At 38.2% G+C, this 7,626-nt stretch overlaps 1 pseudogene; it reads right to left on the bottom strand.

The window, feature by feature from the left end:
- Positions 1-3,089: 3,089 nt before the first annotated feature.
- On the bottom strand, positions 3,090-3,658 carry LOC116569976 (annotated as a pseudogene).
- Between the last annotated feature and the right edge of the window lie 3,968 nt (positions 3,659-7,626).

Raw genomic sequence — 7,626 nt, 5'->3', positions numbered from 1 at the left:
TAAAAAAGATTGAGAAAGACATACCATGCTAACACTAATTGAAAAAGTTGGAGTAGGTATAGTAACAATCTGACAAATCTACATTCAGAAAAAAAGATTATCAGGGATAAAGAAAATGCATTATGTAATGATAGAGTCATCAGTTCTCTAAGAAGATACAACAATCTTAACCATGTATGCATCTAACAAGAAAGCATCAAAATGTATGAGGCAAAAATCAATAGAACTGCAATGAGAAATAGATAAATCCACTATTATAGTCAGAGACTTCAACACACTTTTGTCGGTAATAGATAGATCAAGCTGCCAGAATATCAGTAAGCATATAGTTGACCTTAACATCACTATCATTTGACTTGCTCTAATTGACATTTATAGAATATTCCATCCAACAACAAGAGAATACACACTCTTCTCCACTCATACCTGTAAGTACAGACCACACTCTGGGCCATAAAACACTCCACACAAAGAGTACAGAAACCATATAAAATATAATCTCAGACCACAACGGAATTAAACTAGAAATTAATAATAGAAAGATAGCAGGAAAATACCTCAAATATTTGGAAATTAAACAACAGACCTCTAGATAATACATGACTCAAAGAATTCTTGAGAGAAATTTTTAAATATTTGAACTAGATGAAAATAAAAATAAAATTTATCAAAATATGTGGGATGTAGCAAAAGCAGTGCTTAAAAAGAAATTTATAACATTGAATACATATATTAGAATAGAATAAAGGTACAAAACCAATAATATAATCTTCCTTTTTAGGAAATCAGAGTAATTTAAGCATAAAGCAAGCTGAAAAAAAAATTAGAGCAGAAATCAATGAAATTTAAAACAGGCAAACAATATAGAAAAGCTGTTTTTTAAAGACAAAGAAAAAAAAGAAGACACAAATTAACAATATAAGAAAGGAGTTTTCTTTACTCTTGATCTCAAAGACATAAAAGAATAATGAAAGAATATCATGAACAACTTTGTGTCCACAAATGGGATAATTTAGATGAAATGGACCAATTTCTTGGAAGATACAAACTACTAAAACTCTGGTGTAGAAATAAATAACTTGAAAAAATTCTATTAAAGATATTGTCTCAATTAATAAACTTCCCCAAAAGGAAAGTACCAAGCCCAAATGGTTTTACTGGTGAATTCTACAAAACATTTAAGGATGAAATAATACTGATTCTTCATAATCAGGTTCAGAAAATAAAAGCAGAGGGAAGACTTCCTAACTCATCCTATAAAGACTGTCCCATTAACAAAATTGTCCTATTAACAAAATCAGGTAAAAGCATTACCAAAAAAATAATAACAACTACAGAGAATAATTCACATAAATATAGATATAAAATCCTCAATTAAAATATTATTGGATTCTGTTTGCTAATGTTTAAAAACAATTAAATGCTACAACCAATGAAATTCATTCTAAGTATGCAAGAAAGACTCAACATTCAAAAATCAGTTAATGTAATCCATCATGTCAACAGGTTAAAGAAAAATTATATGGTATTATCAATCAACACCCAAACAGCATTTGACAAAATCTAACATACATTTATGATTAAAAAAAAAAAAAACCCACCAGGAATAGAAGAGAACTTTCTCAATTCGACAATGAACAACTAACAAAAACCTACATTCTGCATCATTTTTAATGGAGAGAAGCTGAATGTTTCTTCCCTAAGATCAGTAAGAAGTCAAGGATGTCTTCTCTCATCATTCCTATTCAATACCTAATGGAAGCCCTAGCTAGTACCACATAACCTGAATATAAAAGCTATACCTGGTGAAAAGGAAGAAATGCAACTATTACTTGACATAACTACCATGTCTAAAATCCCAAAGAATCTGCAAGGGAAGAAATCTAGAATGATTCATGGTATAATGGCACTGAAGTTGGCCATCTGAGTACAAAGTCATGTTTAGCTCAATATTGATACAAGTTGTTATATATGCATCTATACTGTCTAGTTTATACATACATATTTCCTTTCTCCATCAAGCCTGCAAGCAATGACACTGCAGCAGAAACAAGTACACCTAGCCTCCAGATCTTGATTTCTAATACCATTCTCCAAAACAAGGAACCAGGAATCTTTGGAGAAAGGACAGATTCTGGGACAAAATAAAAAAGACAAAATATACAGGATGGGGGCACCTGGGGTGGCTCAGTGGGTTAAAGACTCTGCCTTTGGCTCAGGTCATGATCCCAGGGTCCTGGGCTCTCTGCTCAGTGGGGAGCCTGCTTCCCCCCACCCCGCCTGTCTCTCTGCCTGCTTGTGATCTCTGTCTGTCAAATAAACAAATTTTTAAAAATATTAAAAAAAAACAAAACAAAAAAAAAAAACCAGGATGAACCTGAAGCATTCAGTGTGCGAGAAAGTAAGGGGGAGGGGAAATAATAATGAAAGGAGTAAGTCAAAGGGACAGACGAATCAACCGAAGAAGCTTTCAGTGGCCAAGGCTGGAATAATTTAAGCAACAGAACAAAGGAGTACTGGGTTATAATACGAAGTATAAAATAAAGATCCATGGGTCCATACCGATATATATATATAAATAATTGAATAAACAAATGGTGACAATAAACAAATTGCTCATGCAGGAGAATTGCCACTTATTTATGTAGCTACCTTATGCTCAAGGAGTTGGAGTATAACTCCCCACTCTTTGACGAGGTCTGTGAATGGCCACTTTCTTACAAAAACATCCAAAACAGGATGAAAAGAGGGGGAAAAACAGTAGCAGTATAGTAGAGAAATCTGACAAACATTGTCTAAGCCAGGTGATAAAGGTTAACATCAAAAGTGATAGATATATCATCAAACATCTATTGAAGAAAACAGACCAACTCTACACAAGGGACCTTCTACAGATTACCTGACAAGTATGCTTCAAAACTTTTAAGGTCATCCAAAACAAAGAAAAACACTGTCACAGCCAAAAGGAACCTAAGGAGGCATTATGACTGAATGCAAAGTAGTAACCTGGATTGGTTCCCAGACCAGAAAAGACATAAGGTAAAAATTATGGAAACTGGAATAAAGGGTTGACTTCAGTTAATAAGGTGTCAATACTGCTTCATTAACTGCAGTGTTTTTATCATACTAATGTAAGATAATAATCTGGGGAATCTGGGAATCTGGGTATGGAGTCCATGTGGAATCTCTGTACTATTTTTTTTTTTTAGGTGGTTGACATATTTATTGCTTTGAAGGTGGGGAAGGCAGGCAGGAGCTCCAGAGCCTTTGGTGGGGCTGGGCCTCACTTCACTTCACAGGCTTCTGGCTGCACGGATGGCACTGGCTCTGTAAACTGCAGCCACGCACAGGTCTGGGCTGTAATTGTTCTTGTAGATCACGTGTCCGATGTTGCTGAGGGTGGCCCGAGCAGTCTTGTTAATGGCGGTTTGCATGTAGGAGGTAGCAGGATTTCCCTGGAGGGATCTGCACTTCAAGATCACCACTACACCTTTCCCTCTGCCCACCAGGCTCCATACCCACAGTCTTGCAGTGAATCAGCCCCTTAGAGAAGAAGGAGATGTGAGACTTCGGGTTACTGGGCTCAGTATGTCTGTCGGCTTCTCTCCGTCAGGAAGCTGGAGCAGTTCCTCAAAACCATCCATTGCTGGGCAGACATGGCCCCATCGCCTCTCACTGCACTAGCGTGAGACAGGCTTTCTATATTATTTTCACAATTCTTCTGTATGTCTAAAATAAAAAACCTGTTTAAAAATATATTTTAGTTGAATCATTATGTGGTACACCTGAAACTAATATAACACTGTCTGTTAACTATACTTCAATGCAATATATATATATATATATATATATATATATATATGCATCACTTTTATGCTAACATTATGTTGCTTTTATCTCTCCTTCTCGTTATGATGTTTTCTTGGCCAGACATAAGCCTACTTTTCCATCTGTCAAAACGCTAAGATTTCCTCTATAAAGTCATCTTCAACCTCTCCAGACAGTGTTCTAGTTTCTGCGCTTGATGCCAGGGCAATTACCACAATGCAATCATGTGCTTACTTACCTCTTCCCAGCCGAAGCTGAGTTCTCCGTGGCCTGCACCACATCTCATCATTCTAAAGCCGCGCTAGCAAGTGCTGACCACAATGGAGGCACTCAACTCACGTGGATCGCCTAAATCAAAGATCATGTTACTAATGCTTCTGCATTTTTAAACAAGTTCACATACGTTATTCTGTATGTGCCTCCAACCACTGTATGGATTTAGAGGCCACTATTTTTTCCACTTAAAATGAGTCAAAAAGGTTTGTCCTAGCTTACACTGCTCAGAAGTGCTGGAAAAGGTATTCATCTCCTTTTTATGCCTCCACGTTGACTTTCCCCTCCCACTGTAGAGATAAGCTGAGGCTCTCCACCTGATTTAAGTGCTGGCTCTGTCCACTGCTCTCCTCTCTGACCTTGGGCAAGTCACAAAATCTAGGTGCACTTCAAAACCCTTGCACATTTTAATGGAAACGAATGCTAATTTTTACCTCAGAGTTTTGTGAAGATTCATGACACAATGCTTATAAATTTAGTGACTGACACTTGGTAAGAGCTCTATAAATTGCAACTGCTTTTACTATTTTTTCTCTAATATTACTAATAGTATAACCATTTAGAATCAACCCATCAGCTTTGCTGAAATGCAAAAAAAGAAGATTCTATTTGTTCTTTTTGAGCCAACACACAGGTCCTTTTTTTTTTTTTTAAAGTTATACTCCCATTTAAAAAACAAGCCCAATGGCAAAGAACCAAGTCGTCTATTTGAGATAAGCATTTGTACTGTATGACCTCCAAGTTCCTTTCTGCACATACCCTTCCATAGTCTTTATTTCCTTTGCAGTCCCCCAAGTACTGTAGCCTATAATATCAGAGGTTCAATAAAGGTTGGCTGACTGAGGCTTTCCAACTCCCAACACAATCACTTTCATGATGCCAACTTTGATTCAATTTGTGATTTATGGGCATATGGAGTGTTTCGCATCCCAGAGTTTCCTCTTTTGAGTCATGATTTGCAAATGGATATAATAACCCATAAACTGATATCAGCATCCAAACAGAGCTATCCAACTCCAGTAATGAATGGCCTTTGGAGTGAAAAGACACCAGCCCATTAGGAAGGGCTCAAACGGCAAGCGAGTGTGAACAGCCGCCTTCATAAAGTTAGAGTTTCTCAGTTCATTCCCCACATTCTGTCCATTCGAAGACATTGTGTGTGATGAGTGCCTGATGCAATCGGACTCTCACTCTCCTTTGGCAAGCAGGCCCGCAACAATAGACTAAACCTCGGCCCTGCCAACCCCAAACAGGCATGCCAGTCTGTCTCGTTCCAGATTTGTGGCTTGTCTCCACAAAGTCATAGTGATTCTCTTGTCTATACCAATTGCAGGCTGCAGATGGGTAGCCTAATGTTGTAATGTCGGACTAAATTCTACACAGATGAACTGGAAAATTTCCTCACTCATTCAGAAATCTGCCAGCCAGCTGTCAGGTCTCCAGGACTCCCTCACTTGCCCAGATCACCAGTGAACAGACGGTGTTCACCACAATGATTAGGCTGTGTTTTTAGTTCAAGCTCTTTGCCCCTACCGCATGATTTAATTCATTCTTCTTTCTTTAAAGACTCTGGGAAATGGTCAGTGGTATTTTCTTAAGCAGGGAGATTCTTCAAGAAGACAACTGAGAAAACAGCCAAAACCACCTTAGAGTAATCAAGCTCTTCATTGGCCATCACCCCACTCCATGGCTGATCACTATTCCAAGGTGCCCCATGGAAGACACCATTGTGTGCCAACAGAGATGGGGAACTGGGAAGCAGGTGCCAGTTCCTATGTACTGGACTGTCACCATCAATAAAGGACACAACATAATTTTAGGGGAACTCCAAAAGCCAAGACACGACACTTAAAAAGAAAAAGAAACAAGTGACAAGTGGACTACAAAGAAGTAAGAAAGGAGGGAAGAATCTATTTCATTTGCATTTCTAAAATATGAGAACATTGCACAGTCCAAAAAAAGGTCCTTTTTGCCTTCACATATTTAAATAAATAAAGAGACCTTAAATGGATCTTCTGTGTATGGACTTTTTGAAGGGTTTTTAGGTTTGTTGTTGTTGTTGTTTTATATAGAGTTTGTTCTTCCTTTAGCATTTGATCTGGGTGCAGCCAGTTCCAAAACATCTAAGAGTGTCCATTTATGGGGTCCTTCTCTAGGGAGTGGGGATTGTGAAAAATCCCAAAGTTCTTTCTGAACAGTTTTCTCTCAGGGCACTTCCTTGTCAATTAATAGTCTAAGTGACTCACTCACATATAACTTCCCAATGAGCAGGAGCTTTGTGGTTAAGTAAGCTTAGGTTCAAAAGCTGTCTCTGTCGTTTACAGTGTGCAAAAACATTTAGAGACCTATTTAATTTTTCATAGCCTCCATTTCCTCATCTTTCAGTTACTGTGAGGTCTCTATGCATGTTGTCAAGCCACCTGTCAACAACTCCCCAAACACTCCCCCTCTAAACTATACAAAGTCGACCAATCCTGCTAAATCTGGTCCCTGCCTTCCTCTTTAATTCTATCTCAAGCTACTCTCTTCCGTTAACACACCATGCTCAGGGACTCTGACCTAATTTCTGTTCCCTAAATATACCAAGGACTGTCTCCTCTCAAGGTCTTCCCACGTCTTGTCTTTTCCACCTGAATCACCTTGCTCCCTGCTCTTTCCATAGCTGATTTTTTCCACATTCTTCAGATTTCATCTGGACTGTTACTTCCTCAAGGAGGTCTTCACAGACCCCTTTATCAAATAGGTCCTCTAGTCAAGGGTCCGTTGGTTCTTTATAGCTCTTTTCAGTTTGTACTTAGGTATTTATGTGTCTTGTTACCTCTCTCCTTCACGGAGGTGGAGGATATGCCTACCTGGACACACAACTCCACTGCTCCCTTACCCCCTCACAACTCCATTAGTTTGACTAATTAGCATTCATCCTTTTTTTAGTGACACCACCCAGAATTCCTAGATGAGGCTAAATTCCCTCTGTATGTATTTTCTTAGCACCCTGTACTTTTCTTCCAAAACTCTCTAATTGTAATTACTTGGCCATTGTCTCTCTTTCTTAATATCCTCATGAGGAGGACAGGGTCCAAGTCTGTTTTCTCCTAAGTCCATGCAGCTCAGTATGGTGCCTGACATCTAGAAGATGCTCAATACATGTTAATTCTTGTGTGTCCCCATGTTACTAGTCATTCTAAACCCCACAAACACCTTAATTTTCCCCAAGTCTTCACGTTGATGCCCTCTTTACATGTGGATTCAACACATTTCCCTTCAGTTTCTCTTTCTTCACGCCATAAGTCTCTTCTACTTCAAAACTATGTGTGAAAACCTAGAATTACTTATTTAGACAAATTTCCAGGGGATTCAATTCAAAGAAAAAATCGGAACAAAGCATAATGTATACAAAGAGAGGTGAAAACACCCACTTAATTTGCTTTGGGGGTTTAGGGTGACTGAACAATTATACACATAAGCAATTACTTAACAAATAAGACCCAAATAGTTTGTGGAAGCTTCTGATTATCTCTTTCCTGA

This window comes from Mustela erminea, chromosome 12, assembly GCF_009829155.1.
Source record: "Mustela erminea isolate mMusErm1 chromosome 12, mMusErm1.Pri, whole genome shotgun sequence".
NCBI lineage: Eukaryota > Metazoa > Chordata > Mammalia > Carnivora > Mustelidae > Mustela > Mustela erminea.
Note: the sequence above shows the minus strand (reverse complement) of the source record. Positions and strands in the feature narration are given on the sequence as shown.